At 39.8% G+C, this 21113-nt stretch overlaps 1 protein-coding gene across 2 annotated transcripts in view; it reads left to right on the top strand.

Moving 5' to 3' along the window:
• LOC139469392 (substance-K receptor-like) overlaps nucleotides 1-21113 on the top strand; it is a 76973-nt gene that overhangs the window by 8603 nt on the left and 47257 nt on the right. The window contains exon 1 of one of the 2 annotated variants that reach the window (XM_071251555.1): nucleotides 7958-8021. The exons of the other annotated variant lie outside the window; for it this stretch is intronic. The gene's annotated coding sequence lies outside the window, so the exon portion shown is untranslated. Of the gene's footprint in view, nucleotides 1-7957; nucleotides 8022-21113 lie in introns of those variants that run through there. 2 annotated transcript variants of the gene reach the window in all.

Below are 21113 nucleotides of genomic sequence, written 5' to 3'. Positions count from 1 at the left end.
TTTTCTCCGCCATCCATGAATTTCTCATGCACACAAAATCAGAATTAGTAGACATTTATGATTCCCGATATAAATAACCCAGTTTGTCTGTGAAGTATATATATTTTTACAAGAGACGTTGCTGTCCATTCAATGTAATTTCGTTTAATCATCAAACTCATGTATTTTCTGTTTGTTCGAAATGATAGTTAGGGTCCTCTGTTGCCCCTCTAAACTAGTGGTAATATCAACGGTGTGTGATAAGGTATCAGGTCCCGTATCCCAGAACGACCGAGCGCTACTACTGTCCATGTTATGAAGTCTGTGTTAAAGTATTGGACTATGACAGTAGTAGCTCTGAGACGGCGTTTTGAAACGGTGTCCAAATTCCCTAATATTCCTAATTCTGATACAATGAGCAGATATATACATAGAATTATAGCTATAAATGTGTGTGGATCTTCTTTTACATGTATGAACGGTTGTTATCCCAATCAATTCTCGAAAGTAACAAATTTAAAGTTGAAAAAAATGAACATAGAACAAGAAGAATTATATACTTAAGACTTTAACGACTTGTGGGAGTTGTTTTTCACGTAAATAAAACACTGCAGGGAGTTTTGTTGCACGATTAACAACGGCCATGAGTCGTTTATTGCTTATATAAGATAACAATATTATTTACAGACTCTTTTAGGATGATGATGAAATGTACAAGCTCCAAAAATATTTACCTGTACTTTATAATGATGAAACCCTCAATAGAATCAGATCTCGGCAATGTCGGAGTCCATTTCTCGCATATTCTCACCATCCTCACGTCGATAACCTGTACCTTTTCTCCCAATACCGATTGTTATAGGTCTCCCGCTTTTAGATGCGTTCGGCCATCTGTACGGAACAACTCACTGGACACTTCCCTCTCAAAAATATGGATGTCCAATATACGACGTCATCAAGTTGCGAGCTCATTTTCGAATCTCCAGAAATGACGTCATAGGACAATGTTTTATCGTGAAATAAACCACACTTCATTATTCTTCATTGTTCTTTAGGAATAATGTTAAAAGCGGCGTTAAACCCAACTCACTCACTCACTCACTCATTGTTCTTTGCAGTTTATCGTGTAGCTATCTTATATACGTAAATTATCGTTACAATTAGGGACAACTATGCGTTGATTCACTGTTATACTATTCACCCGTCACAAACACATACAAAGGCAAAATGATTCAAGTCAAAATAAGGAACTACATTATTTTGGTCACCTATTTGTCAAATTTGGAAATGTCCTCTACAAATCTCCATACGAGGGCTGGTCAAATTGTTCTAAGCCTGACTAACTTTCAACTATGGGCCATAACAAAGTGAAGTATAGTACATTGTTTTAGTAGTTCAGTGCAAGTGTGATTGGTCTGTTGAGGCCGTTTGTGACGTGATAGGGGTCCAAATGAACATAGAAATGGAAAAGAACGACGAGCGAGCAGTCATCAAGTTTTTGAAAAGTACTCCCCAAGAAAATCACGACCGCATGTCACAAGCGTATGGGGCTAGGTGCTCTAGCTATTCCATTGTTAAACGTTGGACATCTATGTTCAAGTGATTTCCACCTGTTTCCTAAACTGAAAAAACACCTTCGTGGAAAGCGCTATGACGACAACGATGACCTCAAATTAGCTGCCGTGAATGGGTATTTCAGGATGGCTTCAGAAAATGTCTTCCAGACTGGAATATAAAAGGTGACTGTTCAATATATGTTCATATAAAGAAATAATAAAACACTTTCATGCTTGATGGTTTTGTTTGTTAGACTTAGAACTTTTTGAACAGCTCTCGTAAAATATTTTGTGTGATTTACAAGGGACTTGAATGGTAAACAAACAACATTTGAGCAAGAGTTATACGATCTGCTTTGAATTCTTCGAAGATGGAGTGAACCCCCCGATATATATGCCTCTAACTGTTCGTATGTGAAGTGCTGATCGTCCATATGTATCTGAAAGAGACTAACATCAGCCCCAAGACGTACCTGCAGATACCGATTAAGACACCATAAACAGAACCATCATAGACATATGTTGGGATAAAGGTCAGCTCAGATGAAAGCCGGTTGTTTCGTATTAAAGGGATGCTAAATATGGTGATGAAACTGATATGAGGACAGTACTACATCGTTTGCAATATTTAACATCATTTAAACAATGGCTGGTGTGCGTTGGTCAGTTCCAATGAAGTAGTCCGATAGGGATCCCTCGCAGCGGGTGGACGCTTGGTCCTCGAACGTTCACGTTCCTTTTAGATATCCGTTTGTATTTATTAGTCGCATTTCACAAGACACTCAGTTAAATATCCCTTAAAACATATCCAAACACAAATCCACACTATATGTGTGTACGTGTTTAACAGAGCAAAACATTTGACAGCTATAATTCTTCTGATTTTGGAAGTCATCCCACCATACTACGCTACTTGTATCGGAGCTGTAACTCAACAGTTGTCACTCCAGCTAGATAAGTTCTCAACAAATCATGCCCGTTTCTGCACTTTTTATGGTAATTATTGTAATATAATAAATACAAAATCTTGCAAACATTTAGAGGTTAACGAGGGTAGTTATTGTATTAACGCAATTGCCATTTAGAACTGGCTACCATATTCTAGTCTCTTGCAGAAACTTGAACGGACATGAGTCAAACAATTTAAGGTGCATCCATGATAGCATGAGGTGATGATGTGGTGATGATAATCATTAGATTACAACACACGTCTGTTTCTTTCTGTTATGGACAGTATGGTGTCGGAGCTGTCGGTAGTCAAACATGTATTGAAGTTATTCCTCTTATTTATAACGGTACCTCTTTAGGGGCGGTTGGGTAGCCTAGTGGTTAAAGCGTTCTCTCCTCACGCCGAAGACATTCCCGACATGGGTACAATGTGTGAAGCCCATTTCTGGTGTCCCCCGCCGTGATATTGCTGGAATATTGCTAAAAGCGGCGTAAAACCATATTCACTCACTCAATCATTCTTTAATGTGAATCTTACACGATATACGGCTTTTCCATTGGAAGAGAGGCCGGTCACATGACCAGGAAACTGGCGCTCATAATCGTATGAACGACAAAATCTGACTTCGATACCTTTTTCACGAGACTGTATTCTTGAAATAATGTAAACACTTACGGACCATTTCCACATTCCTGGGGAAACCCATAAGAATTCGCTTGCACGTACACATACAAAAACGTTGTTTCAGGTCATTTCGTCCCCATAATCGGGAACTTAGCGTCTAAGCATACATTGAGAAACGTCAGAGAGTTTGACTGCATGGTCCTTAACCAATATCCTCGCTGAGACCGACCCGTGAAGATCCGGGATAGTATAGGGCTTCAGCAACCCATTATTGTGGTAAAAGGCGACTATGCTGGTCGTAAGAGGCGGCTAACGGGATCGGGTGGTCAGGCTCGCTGACTTGGTTGATGCATGACATCGATCCAAATTGCGTGGATCGATGCTCATGATATTAATCACTGGATTGTCTGGTCGAGACTATATTATTTACAGACCGCCGTCATATAGCTGGAATATTTTGAGTTCTGCGTTAAACAACAAACAAACAAACAACAACAACCTCGCTGCGACCCATCCTTGTTAACAAAAAGTACAAATGCATACTATCGCAGTATCAACTCGATCCGTGTCTGGACTGACAATGACCGTCTACAGCAAGCTATGAATTTGACACATCTTCATAATCACCTTTCAATGATCGGCAAACTGATTAATGATGACTAACACATGCAACCGCCACAGGTTCATTAACAATTTCGGAAATCTCTCCGGTCATGTCCGGTCGTGTCGGCCATTTTGACGTCTTGTACTTGATGTAAATGTATTACGTCGCGCTGTCATTGTGACAAACTTGAAGAGATAGTAAAATTCGTAAGAGATCTTTCTGACCCAATGATGATATTATTTGAATACATTTCTTGTAAACAAACCGCAACATATGTTCCTGTAAAGCAAGTTGAGCATACATACGCCCATGTCACCTCTCTGCTTGGGGGACTATTTTATTCCGCGATACAGCAGGTTATTGTCTTGCTGTCAGTGTAAACATGTCACACGTACAGATTTAGCGCCGCATTCCTTGAGGTATAACATAGTGATATAAAAAATATATAACAACTCAGTCTGACTTTCACTTAGTGTGAAAGTCACTTTCATCCAGTGACGATACACGGTGTCGAAACTGACGAAAGAAGTCGAGCGTTGTTTGTGCTTCTTTCAGGTTCTTATTGTTCAGGTAATTCTAAGTCAGTACATCCAAGCTGATACAAAGCAACCGTTGCTTGATAATAACAACAGTGTGATTGGTAACAAACAATAAAGCAATATGCTAACACGGCGAAGCAGCCTCCGTGAGCAAGAATCGTTGGCTGTGGGCTGTTGTCGGCGGCCACGAATAGTTCTAGCAGAAATAGACCTTCAACACAACGTTTAAATTGGAAATATATGATAATTCAGCAAATTACAGCAAGTATGGAAATAACCATTTTGGCAAAATGCCTCCCACATAGAAAGATAACAATGACTGATTGTTCGAAATCTCCAGAGTTAACGTATAAGTGCAGAGTGACGCGAAACGGATTTCCTTGCTTCCCAGTCCTGATAAGCTGCTAAGTGCGGTTGGATCATGTCTTATTATACGTGCTCGATGGTTTTTGTATTTTGCACAGATCAAAGAATTGCCTCCCATCGATGTCTTGCGCTTTTTTGAAAACTTCCGAAATATGTACTCACATAAAAGGTAATGAATATTCGACTATAATAGATGGTTACAGAAATACAAAGGGGTATCGAGTGACGGTAATGGCTTGAAAAAGAAAGGACTAGGTGTAACACGACAATCAACAGAACATGTTGGCGGTGTATTGCCAGGGTGCAAACAACTACGACAGACGACAGATGACTTGATCAATAATGGGTCATGCAACAACGATTGGTCAAATTTCGTTTATAGATCATGGCAAGGTCCGAAAAGGACAATTACAATTCTAGAGATTCGTGTCCACTCCTCTTGCAGCGCCTGGCCCAGTTTGGCTGACGTTGCAGTTGGCCTTTGACATCAGTGTACACATGGGAGGAACAGTTCAGGCCTCCTTCCTGGGTGATGCTTTGTTGCTGGAGGTAGGCAGTTTACGATATGTGCACGGTGGGCACGAACGTTATCGGCTTCAATAACAAAACGTGGACCAACATGGCAGCATGACTATTGGCGCCAGTAAGTTGTCTCGATAGATAGTTGTACTCTCCAGTGATCCTTCCATGGGCGATATTCAGTGGCGTTCTTGAAGTCATAGTGATCTCGTCCAATATCATTACAGACCCGACCCCCAAAATTTGACATATTGCCTCGCGTTGATGTTCGTATGACGTTCGTTGGGACGCCTTCAGACACGTCCACGTCTATCCTAAAAATTGTGAGTGAGTTGGATTTAACGCCGCTATTAACAGTATTACAGTTATATCACGGCGTGTCAGCTTAATGTGGGAGGCAAGCCCCAAGTGATGCAGGTCGCGGACGTTTACCACTACGGTGAAACCCACGAGCACGGGTATGGAGCTGACAAACCTAGAAACATAATCGGTGCGAACCGGGATTCGAACCCACAATCATAGGTTTCTGGCGTGTCCAAGAGGACGCAACTCTGCACAGCGAATCGCGGCGCCTTAGACGACTGGGCCACCCGTGCCCCCCCCTAAAAATTGTGAATGTATGTGGACTCATCTGAAAACAAATCCATCGACGATTCCCCCAGTTTCTACTCTTAAAACACTGTCACCTTTGGCGTCTGTCTAGAATGTTTCGCTTTGTTCTCTGTGGTACAACACGCGGTCGCCGAGCATTCAGATTAGCTGCATGCAGACGATTTCTAATCGTCTGGTCAGTAACTTGAAGTCCGGTGGCCTGCAGCTGGCACAAGTAAACATCGATTTGATTGGCTGTTTTGGGCCCGGTTTCCTAAAGCCTGATTTGTGATTGATCGATTCTCCACTTGTTCTCATGACCTCGGGCGCCCTTTGAGCTTGGCGGTTCGTTAACATTTTTTGTCTGCAGAAACATGTTCAAAGTCTGCAAAACACAGACGGAGACACATTGAACTTATTGGCTATCTCTCGCTGAATACTACCTGTCTAGCTAGAAAAGCATGCCAATATCACTTGGGCGTTCATCACGTTGTAAACGACGTGTCCCAGTCTGATCACAAATACTGCATTAGAACAAGAGAATAAAGCTTACGTGTTACTGTGGATTATGCATTCATCAATACCAATGGCTCGGAGCGATTTAACGACCTTTAACTAAAGTGTCAAAATCAAGAATGAATCCCTTGGCTTTAGCTTATGGTTCGATCTCTGGCTGTCATTTTTCAAATCTGACCTTTCTTCTTCATGCTAACATAGATATTTTTATGATCCCCTACAAGTTTTGGAGAGTATATATTTGTTGATACGTTGTTCCTACCTGATGCTATTATTGTATGTCTTACTACTGGACTGTACATGGGATGAACTGTGTTATGCATCGCTGACACAATGACACGCCTCGTGAAACGCAGCCCCAACTTGGCGGGGAAAACAGGAGACAGTATTTCTGTTCGGCTTCTATCACGGCTTCTTATCCTTTTGTGCAAGTGGAAATCAAACTAACGCAGGTCGTAGACATTTATCAATTCATTAAAACCCAGGAAACGGGTGCCAATTGATCAACGATCACAATCAAGGGACATATTGGATTTGAAACCCCGATTTGGAAAATGTCTCTCCGTATGATTTTCGATTACTCTACGAATACTATTGCTATGGCAACGCATGTTCCGTATGAGGTAGTAGAGGTGCATAGATAATCCTACCAAGGTTGGTTGAAAAGTTTGCCCAATCTAATCTAATCTTGAGATATATTGCGAGGCATAAACAAATTTCAGTCGAAATTAAAAACTCAATTTGACGAACATAGCGTCACGTGATTCATCATCAACGGACGGTTTCAAAGATTCAATTACACGAGTTTTTTAAACAATAATAATACAATATTTAGTTATTTCAGAAACTTCACCAAGCGATACAACCAAGTTTGACCAAGGCTCTTTGTAAAGTAACATGACTTTGTATATTATGCTAGAACTCAATTATGCAGACCATAGTCAGTACCTCAAAATGTGTTATTTGCTGTGTCATTTATGTTTATAAGCATAACTATATAACTATATATACTATAACTACGTTCTCTATACAAAGCATTTCCGACATATCGTATATATATATACATATATATATATATACATATAGTTTGATGCACGGTATCAGAAATCATACTCCAATTAATTTTGTAAAGAATTGTGTACTTGAGTATTTAGCGTTTGGGATTTGAATAGAGATATTCAGTATTATTATCAGGTTGTTGTCCTTACATTAGGTTTGTCTAATGAAATAATAACATCAACTATTTGAAAAATGTTTCGAAAATAGAAGTGCCATGAAATAACAACAAGCAAAATATGCCTGAAATTGAGGGAAAAGTTTATCCAGATAAAATGCTCAACTCACAGATTGTTGAAAAAGTTGCTTTTCAAAACACATTTGAAAAATCATCTCAGTTTTGTTGGGCCTCAAATAAAGCATGCTATCACAGCGGAAAGAGTATTTAGTAACGCCATTTCTTTTACTCGACGAAAATGAGTCAACGAATGCCAAGCTTGAAGAAAGCCACACACTCCACTGTCACATTGTTGTTGCTCTCAGATAGGCATTCCGGGGTCAGTCTTCGCATGACGTCAGAGCAAGAGCGGTGAGCGGGCCGAGGAGAGAAACTCTTCATGCATTGAGGAACAGAAGTGACGATGTCGCATCATCTTCTGTTTTGGGGGAACTAAGTCGATTGTTCCTGTTGATTCAGCTGGAATGTACTGTGGCTCCATACGATTTGACATCGGACTTGCAAACAGTTTATCACTTTCCGAAAAGAAGATTAAGAATGCAAGGTAAGCACACAATGCATAAAAAGTTTAAGGAAAGCATATTTGTTATATTTTAGGACATTGTCCCCACGGGCAACGAAAGCAATTCTTTTAATATTCAGTTCCAAGCAGAAGTGACAAAAGTAGATTGTTTATCAAGCCTTAAATTTGGTTAACATGAGCTCACGACATCAATAAAATATATCCGAAGAGAAAACAACTTCTCATCCCCAAATGTCCATGCACAACTTCCATTATTTGAAGGAGCAACGAGAATACCTGCATCATGTATCACCCAGGCCAGTAGCCTATAAAACCTAGGCTCTTAGGTAGCTCACCAACATATCGAGCACCTGCTGACTACATGCATGGTGATAAAACTCCTATTAACTTGAATAACAATCTGAGCAACTCAGAAGGTCCGTATTTGCACTGCTGTTCAAAGCAGTAACATAAATCACTGATGTTTTTTTTATATCCCTTCTTTTGACCGTGTCTGTTGTTAACATGAGGGTAAGCGCATTGTAATAGATGTCAGTAATAGATATCCTTTTACTTGCTCTCATCGTACTGAGGCCATTGTTTCCATGCCTTATTCTTTTTAATTGCCCAATGAAAACGCCAGGAAGCCATTAAGGTCCAGAAATACTTGCAACAAAACCGCTTGAGAGACGAAGAGTTAACCTATGAATAATACTGTTTTTGTTGCTATGTTCTATATGAAATGAAATTCAAATGCTTTCATCTGACCTTGATGATGTTCATTGAACAAATATTCACGTGTTACTTGTTGTCAACATACTCAGTTGACCAATATAGCAAAACTGGCAAATATCCAATCTTTTGTTTTTTATGTTGCATGTTTGGTCAGCAAACACGCTTTCGTGATAAAATAATTTAAAATCATCTTCCAATTCAATTAAGTTTCTATTTATTGTATTCACTCGTGGAAAACATGCATATAATGGCTGCGATGATGTTATTGAGATAATAAAATAAAAAAATAAAATTCATGAAGCAGATATGTACGCATAGTTAATAGTGTAATCGAGTGCAAACATTGATTTGATGTAAGACGGAGGTGATATGCAATGGTAGTTTTGATCAAATATTCTGCCGTACGCAGTTCACAGGATGTTAATCCTGTTTTTTAGGAGAGGTCCATATCGAATTCTCTTTACAGTCATCACGCCAGTGGGTGAATGCTTGCCATCCGTGATAAGATTTGGTATGATTCTCCTCATAGCAACATTGATAAGAATTCCAAAGTCGATGACTCCTGACGTGAACTGATGGACTTTGAAGTAGCCATCCTTCAATTCAGACACTGAAACACAATGGACATGTTCCTACAATTCTGCATTTGGAATGGTCCATAGAGGTCATCGCTTAATGCATATTATGAAGTATTCATATTTGATCTAAAGCAGAATGCAGTTCCATTCACATATAAGGGCAACCAGTGTGACTTCTTGAAAATATGACCAATTAATTGCGTCAAGCTTCATCAATAATTAGATTGTGGATGCCTTCTTTAATATTGCCCCCGATTGGATTACACCCTTAATTATGAAAAGCTTCTAATTTGAAATTCTAATGTTGACAGTTTACTTTTTGTAAACGATAGAATTCTTCAATTCATTATGCGTCATCGGCGTTAGATGGAAATGTAAGTAGAAAACACAGTATAGGTATAGGCTTGTACGAAGGATGTTGTTTGACAATATACTTAATTGAATTGCTTATACAACCAAAGAAGGTTGAAAGAAAGCTTTCAATACAGTGTATTTTACGATACATAGTTTACGTCAGTTTGAAAGCTTACAATGTACAGAGTGACATGAAACATACACCGAGAATAACTTTGCAATGTGATTAATTTGCTATTGCTGTTGATTTGCAAATATTATATGATAATAACTGATTCCCCGTCACATTTCGATGCAAACACAAGCGAGGAGGCCAGCTGCTGGTGGGCACTTAATGCAAACGTATGTTTGGTAAGTGGAGGTTTCTGCAATCACTTTTACTGGAAAAAACCCCATCTAACTAATGTTTACCCCAGAAATACTGTAACCTGAGAAAGCATGTTTAGCACACATCTGCTGTTGATAACGTCTAGCGGACGAGACCAACTAATTACTGACAAGCCCTTGAACTCCTGTTGAATTCATACATCCTTCAACAGGTCTTGGGACTATTTTACTGCAGCTAGACCTGCCGAGTGTGCCAGTGTCAGGATTTCATACACTTTGAGAGGTTTTGAGTGAGTGACCACGAAGTACCATTTGCTGAACACATATATCTAATCTCCTTATAAAATGTGTCCTTTGGAATTTGTCGTGAATGTGTATTAATGATCAAACACATATTATGTATATGTATTCACGATGTGTTTAATAGTCCATTCTGACAGGTGTTTCATGAAGAGCTGTGTATCACAGCATGCTTTCCATGTCCAAATTGTCCTGTATAAATATGCTGATATGTCGGTTAATGTATTAATAAATCCGCTGCCCGCATGTTATGGTGGCCATGATGTTCTTATGAATTAAACATCTGTAGAGCATGTAAAAAGAAACCGCGTTCATCTCTACCCTGCTTTCCGGACAACTGCTTACACCTATAAAGGGTTATAAATGGCCCTTTGTGGTTTTGATGTCCTTTTCATCGCGATGATTTATAACTGATCATACAGCAATGTTAAAAACCTCATTTCTCTCTCCTTTTATATTTTTTCACACGCAATTTAAATGCATAATTTTACATGAATTAGTTTAATAATTCTTCCTTGTTGAGATTCTTGAGCAGCCATTCTTTTCTCGCGCAATGAAAATTATTATTATTATCATTATAATGTACAGATTACAGATTAGGCTCATCATCAGCGCAGGGTCCTTGCCCCCTCTAAACGCAGCCCAGACAGCGAATGGGACAACTACGCATCAGCCTTCTGCATTACCCAGATTGTCAGAAGGACTGTGTTCCTAGTAGCAAACCCGGGTACTGTCCCAATGTCTGTCAACAGATTGCAATTGGGAGGTACCAGACCTAAGGCACCGAGAACAATGGGGAGTCGGACAACTTGGTACTTGGAATGCAAGCGTGACATTTCGAAAGCTAGGTCCGCATATTTGCCATGCTTTTCCTGAATCTTGTCAATCACATGAGTGTCAAAAGGGACAGGTTTGTTGGCATGGTACGTCCGAGGCTGTATACGGGCCTATTCCAAAGAATTTTGTATTTATCATTTTCCATGACATCCACTACATATTCCGGGTCGTACCATGGATGGACCTCTGTGTCAAAAAACAAGCACTCCATCATGTCGCTTAAGATACTGTTGGGTGGGCCAAAGCAGGGCACCCACTGACAATGTGTTGGACAGTCTCATTAAATTCATTATATAATCTACATTTCATGGTTACATTTTCATGCAAAATACATTTTGATGCAAAATCACACATTGGTGGTTTCGAGTGGGAAGTGACTGGTCCTGAGCAGCAAACAGAAAGCCTTCTGTTTCACTCTTCAGACCAGCCGACCTCATCCAAGCGAAGGACTCTGAAGGGTTGCTGATATTCTCAACACACTGCACATAAACTCGATGCAGTGGTCGTTCAGATAGCTCTCCTTGAAAACCGAACCTGGGCCGATTTGATGTGGCACTTCCTTTGCTGGACACTTGTGACATTGAGATTATGTCCTGACATTGAGATTATGCCCTGACATTGAGATTATGTCCTGACATTGAGATTATGTCCTGACATTGAGATTATGTCCTGACATTGAGATTATGTCCTGTTGTATCAAACCAATACTTATAAAATGTAGTTCCACGAAGCTTCGTTTCAACTTATACAACGTTCACTTCTTCTAGACTGGGTGAATGATACTTAAAGGGGCACTGATCTAACGCAATTCCCCGGACTGGTTGCTGCCTTTGTTATTGTTTTTTTCCCCGTGAGTACCCGGATGATACGCAACGCAACTGAGCGTGACCAGAGACTGGGCTACCGTCTCCAAGGACAGCTAAATGAACTTGAAGGCTGGAGGCAATATTTGTTTTACGCATTTTTGCATAAACACTGATTGGTTAACTGTGATCTATAAAGATTTCGACAAAGGGCGCATGTTAATTAATTTCTTCGGCCTAAACAAAGAGACAAAAAGAACGGCGGAGCTCATCGGATGTCGTAATTTGGAAATACCCCAGATGGTTATAGTTTCATACTAAAAAGAGTATCCATGCAGTGAAAGAATTTTCGGGTTTTGGATTGCGTCGATAATACGATTACTACTCCCTTGTCATCCACGTTTTCTCGTCTAACCCTACACTTGTGTGTTTGTCGTCATTCCCTTGATGCTCAGTTAATGAATTTATTACAGGTACAATTAGTGGTAGCACCACTTAGATTACCTGACAAAGGTTCCCATTTGGCATTTATTGTGTCTGGGGTAATTATTCAATCTAAATCCAGGTTGGAAGTGAGGTGAAATGTGTGTTATGTAATATGCACGTGGCAGCCAAGCAAGAGATGAATGATCAGTTCATTTACTTTTTTTGTATATCAACGGATCGTTCCTGGTCATCAAAGGATTAACAGAAAATACGTTGATTGATTAATCACTATTATCTTGCACAGTGGATATGTCAAAAGTGAGTGTTTACATGTCTAGGTTTACTAAAACAAAGGGAATACACTCATATCATGGCGTGAAGTGCCGATGTTAAAACAACATACTTTGTTCAAAGGGATAACTGATAATACGTTGATTGATTGATCATTGTTATCTGTCACTCAATGGAACCGTGGACGTTATGAAAATAGTTGTCACGTGGGCTTTCTCAGCCGACCCTTGAAGACTTGACACCTATGTGAAACACCTGAAACAATCCAAGTGATCAGTTGAGAAACGAACACGGGTTATAATATCCCGAAACGATATATATTTTTTAAAATAGTTGATTGTTACAGAGACACGTGACATCGAATAAGTTTCTGTGTACAGCTGCAGACAAGTGGGATATTGTTCCTTTGTGTGGATATTCACGGATACATTCCTCGAACAAGGAAGCTGCCTAAAATTTATACACATAAATTTGGTTGGTTGTAATTATGGTATTTGCATTTTGTTTTCCTTCATTTGAACCGATTCGTTCTTGTTTCTCTATGTCTTGGTTGGGAAATTCTTCAATGCGCGATAGACGTTGTTTTCTCCGGTCTTTTCCTTTGTAAGCGTGTATATATTACCGTCAATTTGTAAAATTTGATTCTCTCAGGCAATTTATAAAATGTGTAAATATTTCAGCCATTTTGACTAAGAAATCTGTCCAGATTGATTAAGACGAACAAAAGGGCTTACAAACATCACAACAGATTATTATGTAGGATTAGAAGCCAAACAACATAGACATGTACTTTTCAACGAAATGTTTTTCAGTCACTTTGTAAAATATTTAGACGTTTAATAATAATGTTACACATTTTGACAGTAAAAAAATATACACACTATAAAAAAGCAATGCTTAGGTGAAATATTTACTTCGTGTTGCAAGTAAAAATAGTGTAAACGAAAATCGCAAAATTACCCAGCAAGTGACTTATCAAAACTTCGTCACCATTACCGATGCTACCCCCAAAGATACCTACATTTCCTTATTATCTCGAAAACTGTATTTCATTTTGTTGATCAATGTGACCATACGCCCTTATTACTACCGGTATCCATAAACGTGACTAATGCGCTTACGAAAGGCGCAGCAGAGGTCGCGAACTAGTCTAGATTTCTGCTATACATCCGGGTACTCAGTTGGAAAAAACAATAACAAAGGCAACAACCAGTCCCGGGGAATTGCGTTAGATCAGTGCCCCTTTAATATATGAAAACGAGGCTCATACCTTAAGCATAGGTGGCCTATCAAATCTACATGAAACAGGGTGCGGTTGAGTAGTCTAGTGGTCTTTACGATGAAAGCCCGGGTTCGATTCCCCACATGGGTACAATATGTTGAGCCGTGTCCCGACTCCCTCACTCACTAATGTCATCTTTTGACAATATCACAAGTCCAACAAGTCCAGAAAACTTACATGATATTGATAACACGACGACAAAACTGTTAACCGATCTGAAGTGTATGATAAAAGCAGATATATTTGTGCAATTCCGTCTGTATCATCGGCATGTGTTTATGAATCCCTATCAAATAGTGGTGATACCAGGTGTTCGCCAATCTCATTAACATCAGATCTTAGTTCTCGCTACTGCTACACAAAGATCTCAGGACTTCCCATTAGGGGTCACGTCAGAACGAGCGTTCATCCGACCAATCAGAGCGTCGCTTACCAGATCATGAAAGTGACAGTCGGAATGTGATCCTGATCATGCATCCTCGAAAACTTTAACACTGGGTATTCTGAACGATAGTTACGGGCAGAACGACTGAATCCATACAATCCTGACCATCTATTAACCATTCCAGAATGTTCTTTTGTTCCGGTTTCAACGTTTTAATCGAGAATATGTCAAAATATGTTTCGAAGCGTAGTCGCTAATTTGCAATAAGTGCCGCAGAGCACGAGAAAGCTGCCTTCTGATTGGCTAATGTCGACTTCTGTCAGTCATTCCATTGGTCGGTCAAAGTTCGCGGAACGTCGGTCTAACGTGACCCGCAACGCGGTGCCTCAGATCTTAGCAGTAGCGAGAACTAAAATCTGATTTTAATGAGATTGGGTGTTCGCGAAAAGATGAGCGTATCCTGCTCCATGAGTAGCTCCTGTGGCAAACACGTGCAGTAATTCTATCTGTACATCCATCTTATCTAGGACTGTTCCAACAACCAACAGTTCACGGGGTTGGGGTAAAATAACTCCGGAGCATGGGGACTATGTGCAATTTCGTAATTCTTCAAGGACTATGTACAAAATATTTCACCATTGTGCATTGTTATTCTTTCCGTACATTTTCCCCTTCCCTCTATGGAAACAAGTTCCACCGTACACCATGCTTGGCGGAGAACCTGTGCAAATGAAGAACCGTGGTTTACAAAGTGTCACCTGGCTGATCGTTTCTCATCGTACGTGGATCTCGGACATGTTGGTTATTTATCGTGCCAGCCTATTTCCCTGGTCTCTATAATGTTGTCACTGATTCAAATTCACTGTACAGTCTGCTTAGGTATGTATATCATTCACAAGTGTACGATTCTTCACTGACCCGAAGTTCAACGAACGACAGCGTGATCATATCAACACGTTATCTTATCCGACAGGGTCGTAAACATAACATCAAAATAGATAGGCAGCAGACTGCTGCCATTATATCAACTAATTGATAGATTTGCTGTTTGATAACATGAAGTAAATATTATCTTCATGGTATATGCAACTTTTCAATGAAGAGTTAAGATCAGCATCCCGCGTGGCCCCGAGGTGTGTGTGTGGGGGGTGGTGGGGGAGTTGGGTGGGGGGTGGGCTGTGTGGTGTGTGTGGGGGGTGGGAGGGTGGGTGGGGGTGGGGGGCGTATTGAGGATTGAGGATCTCCGTTCCGTTTAGTCACATATAATCCAAATAAATGCTAATCCGCTGAAGAGAACTTTTTAATGACCTTTCGGGTTCATGATAAGACAGGACTCCAGTTTATTTTGCATGTAAATATGACGTATGTGATTTGACATTGGGTTTTCACATGTTTACCCTTATTGCGAACACTTAGTGTCATTACATACCTTTAGTGATCCATTCATATCATCTCACTGCTGTTCTACCTTTTACCTAAAGGCAGATAATCGAGACTGATCGTTCTGATTTTTGTACTTTGCATGTATGGCTGTCGTTGCACATGATACCAAGGTTTGCTTGCTTGATCAAATAGAGCTTGACATTCAAATTTAACATAAGTTAAAGAAACTTCAGTTGGCAGGAATAAAACGTTTACTTAACGTTGAGAAATCTCATAAAAGTGTCTGAACAATTTGGTGTGTGCATTCAAAATAATCATAATTTCTTATTGGTTCATCATGGTCTACGGGCATGTTCAATTGGTTAAAGGCGAAACTATAGGGAAATGAAATAGCAATGCTTTGCACTCAGACGAAAGTAAAATAAAATGTTTGTAAAATGTCCACTTTTTTTGAAGGTACATGCTTTGAAGCTTGAAACATGTTTCTTATTTCACGCGAGAGCTGTGAAATTACACATATATGTGATAAGTTCATTTCGTAGGTCACTGGTATTCGGCGATGCAGTTAATAAATAGTGGCAAGGATATGTTCGTTTTCTGAAAAATATTTACTTGCACAAGGCATATTTATATATGGTGCAGTATACGACACTTTCCCCGACTAAAACATATGTAGTTATTTGAGACTAAGAGATCTTGCCCTTTCGTTCCACGATTAAACATTGTTTTCAAATACTTCTTGACAAACTTGTGGAAAGGTGTATTAAATCATCGTCCAGTATGTTTTTAAAAGTTTGTGATTATACACCGACTACAATGTTCTTGTCTGCATGGATTCTTGTCCTTTTGGAATAATGATTGTCAAGATTATTTACCAATGCCTATTTCATATGACCAATACCCACCCGGTGAATAGGAATGAAAACGGAACAAAACGTTTTAACTACACTTTTTTAACAGCACTTACCTATAGTCAGCTGATATTGTGTTGGTCTGCAAATTTATTTTGACAACGTTAGATCATTCCACTATATGTAGGTAATGAAGAATAGTATTTAACCTTCCCGATCTTCCAGATGATACACTTGGCGCAGGATAATCATCTCAGTGTGCGCAGCTGAGAACGGAGGTGGCCTGAACTGCACGGCTGTGAGAGCGTAACACATTCGCCACTCATGTACACCTACCTGGAGAGCGCTGAAACTGTTTGAGGAGTCGTATGTATCACATCAACGCAGTGAACTGCAAGCAGGACTACACCGTACGTCCCTACTAATGCCTGGTAAATGTCCATAACAGTATTTATATGGCTACTACCGTTAGATCTAGCGGTATCATCACTACACGATTAGTGGTATCAGTGTCCCTCATAAATAGAGACAAGGCACTGTTTGTGTGTGGTCTGATGCTCTTTCCAGAACTAACGTTAAGCCTGTATCAATGGGATATGAGCATTTCCTTGCCAATTGCATTCATGTTGACGGTTTATCGAGCGTTTCCGCTGCAGTCGATTTCGCACTTGCTTTTGAAGTTGGTTTTGGTGACATGTGATAAAACAATAAGGTCTCGAGACGAACTGTAGTCTTGTTAATCTAACTACTGGGTTTTGGAAAGGACACGTGTATATATCTTGAAAGGGGGAATTGGTATCTCTTCAAATTCTAACGCGTATCAATATCACTTACGAAAATGAGGGCACAATGGTATCATAATGCAATTACGTAACATTATCGCCAAGGACATCTTTGGGCTATTCATTGGTACAAGCCAAGTGACATCGAGAGATGTACAGTTTACTCGATGTCGACTTGGCCAAGATCTATCAACGTCGGACATAGCAACACGTCGGGACGAACTGTTTTGAGCCATATATCGGACGTGAACAAACCGGTAATCCGAAGCAGGCCGCAATTAAAAATACGTTGAAGGAAATAAATCTCGAAAACAAATCCGTTTTACGTATGCGCAAACTATTCACGAGATGAACGCACCCATAAGTTGCTGGTATATGTTTGTTTAAACTCTATTATATCACCACCAGAGATGCCAACTGAAGCCATTAATCACGTAGGTGTACGGTATAGAAGCATTGGGTTCATGTTTTGTCCTCTGGAAGAGAGTAGTCACGCTGATGTTCTTTAGGATTTTGGCGGACATATGAACCATTGTTGTACATGCGAAGTTCTGCATATTCGTCTACCAACTGATCACATTCTGGAAAGAAAAAACACGCAAGTGGGCGGCAAAACAGATAAGAACGTTTTCCCGTCAAACACTGACCCTCCAACATACGCTCGGCGCTGAGACATATCAAGTTGGAACGTTGCTTTTGACTCAGTGTATTGTTATTGATTCACTTCAGGCAGAATGGAAGAGGGTGCTGTTTGTTTTCCTAGTCGGTTCTCGCAGTGCGAAGATCGAGGCCTATGGGAACCTCTAATTAGTGCATCTCATTGTCCCCTCGACAGACTACAGTATGGGCCGGCTTAACATCCACATTCCACATGCTATCATTTAATTTGAGGTTTCTTTGTACGTACGTGTATACACATGTACTTCTTTCTCTTATAAAGTTATTAAGAAAGGAATGTCATTTCAAACTGCCTACCAGTATGTTTCTTTGTTGTTTAACGCCGCTCTCAGCAATATTCCAGCTTTATTATGGCGGTATGTATACAATCAAGTGATTGACATCATGAGCATCCGATCCTGTCAGTTGCCTCTCATAGTAAGCATGCGTAGCTCATTTTTCAATCCATAATGCTATACTAGAATAAGGAATAAGCTATAAAAGGACCCGTGAAGATCCGGGGTAGAATAGGTCTTCAGCAACCAATGCTTGTCGTAAGAGGCAACTAACGGGATCGGGTGGTCAGGCTCGCTGTCTTGGTTGATGCATGTCATCGTATCCCAATTACGTAGATCGATGCTAATGATATCAATCACTGGATGGTCTTGTCCAGACTCGATTATTTACAGACCGCCATCATTTAGCTGGAATATTACTGAGTGTGGCGTTAAACAACAACAAATAAACAAACAAATAATATATAAAAGACTGAGACAAACTCAAAACTGACATGCAAGCCCTTTGGCATTCTCATGTAGTTCCCTATGTTTAACGCCGTGTGTGATTTGGCTGATTGTATGTCATTGTACGCCCAAAATATAAGTCGTTGCCCATGGTATCAAGCATTGGTGTAAACAGCATTCTCCCACTCACTCTGATATTATGACGTCGATCCTTACGTGTAATTGAATTGGTGCTTTTAGATTTTCTGGTATTGCCTCCAGAATCAAGTAAAAATATCCTATTTTAGTTTATAGAAATCGAAACGAGATTTTTGCTTATCATTTTTACATATTTGTCGTTTCTCCATGTGGGACAAATGGAATCTTACCAAACTTCTCCAGTCAATGAGTGATAAAGAAACTTCGTATAACTGTAATATTATGAATGTAGCACAATGGATAGAGGAGAATGCTGTCATTCTAAAATATGGTTCACCGTATTCATTTATAGAAAAAACTAAAAGTGTCAGTACAACCGTAATTACTACATCTATTTATGTCTTTGGAGTTCTTAAAAGCGTCTATACATATACTAGCTACAGTTTTCTTTGTATGGAATATGATACTATCGACTTCGGAAAATGTGCACCAGATTGTCTATCGGTATAATAACGAGAAAGCTTCATTTACGTGTCCATGTAAAACAGCTTCCGAAATCAATCCAGACAGATCACCAACAGTCCAAGGCCTTGTGAATCAGCTTGTATAATTTTCTTCCCCTTGTAATGATGCCAGGACCATATTTCCCAGTGCCACAGAACGACCAGCTGTAGGGGACGCGACGGGCATGTAATTGCTCCCGTTTCGTCATCTGTTGCTAGGCTTGATGGATACATTTAATATGCTTACAATTTCAATGTTCAAGATTCGTATTATAAAACAATACATCATGGCAAGGAGCCAGGTGATCGTTTACTTTCAACATTTGATTAATTGAGAAAACAAGGCGAATTTGATATCTACTCTAAGAATGGCGTAGACAGTAAAGTTGTGTATCGGTTGTTGAGCATGCTATCAATGGGATGGGACTGAATCATCGTGCTCTTGTAATGAAACGAGGCAGCTGCAGACTATGTCGGATTTGCAGGTAAAGACCGAAAAGGGGAACTGCCATATGATTAGAAAACGTTTTCTTTTAATAATATTAAATACACATTTGCTGAGGCTTGCAAGATTGTCTCTGTAAATTTGCTGCTGCCATTTCGTCTGGCTTCGAATGTCATCATGCTAGACCCATGGATTCCAGTATACTTCATGAAGCTCCTATCCTATTGCAAAATGTTCTTAGCTGACTTCCTTTTCCTCATTACATTGGTAACAGAATCGCAATAAACATTAACGAGGCACCCACCGGTCTGGTGCCATAAAGCGTTCAGACGTTGTAATTACTGCCAGGTGTGAAACTGTTACATTGTCAATGTATAATTAGGATAAACATAAACCGTTACTCTGATTCACATCATTAATTTCTGAGTTAGCAGACAAAGTGAATCGAACTTGTCAGGACTGCCAATTGTTTCGTGCCGGACGATATGGGATATTGAAGTAACCAATGTTATCTTCTTGCTATGCTGCTTGAAGCTTTTTATTATGTCTACTTGTACGATTCTGTGTTTGTGCAGTGATCTTTAGTGCATAGGTGCGATGTAATGCCATAGAGTATCGCAGACAGAGTGCAGCCGAAAATCGAAGTCACATTTTCAAAATCCCATGTCCAATTTTATCAGCATATGTACCCGATTTTGATATAAATAAAAGCGACTAAACATTTTCCATATTCAAAAGAAATTGTACCTGTCCAGCTTTATCATGAGCATGCGTTTATGAATCACAATCAAATAGTAATGATACGCGGTGTTCGCGAAAAGGAGAGCGTATCCTGCTCACCGAGGGTACCCGTCACAAACGCACACAAAGGCAAGTCAATTGCTCACCTTAAAAAAAACCCAGGGAACATGTATATGGTACAAAAAAGTCAAAATACAGAAATTGCATCCGACAACATATATATCAAATTTGGAAGTGTTCTCCACATGCTTACTTTCTGAAAGCTTTACTGATGCCTTGAATGCTGTAACCTTGATAAAACAAATTCTGAGCAAGAGTTGTATGGAGCTCTTTGAAATCTTGATAGAAAGAGCATACTTGATGGTACCTTAAAAGTGGAGAAATATATACACCAAAGGCTGGAGCTGCAGAATATTTCTCGACATAATGAGATAGTTGACTATTAGAAAAGCTTGGCAGTTTCAATGAAACAAGATCTGATTCCACTCTAGCTGACTACAGGTAGCTCACCACATTTTCCGCCACTCTGCTGCCTCGCTGTGTCAAGCCAGATCAGGGTTTGTCGTTATCAAA

The sequence above is a fragment of the Haliotis cracherodii genome, unplaced genomic scaffold, assembly GCF_022045235.1.
Source record: "Haliotis cracherodii isolate W230 unplaced genomic scaffold, xgHalCrac1.p SCAF_2, whole genome shotgun sequence".
NCBI classification, from domain to species: Eukaryota; Metazoa; Mollusca; class Gastropoda; order Lepetellida; family Haliotidae; genus Haliotis; species Haliotis cracherodii.
This window is presented reverse-complemented; position numbering and strand designations above follow the sequence as displayed.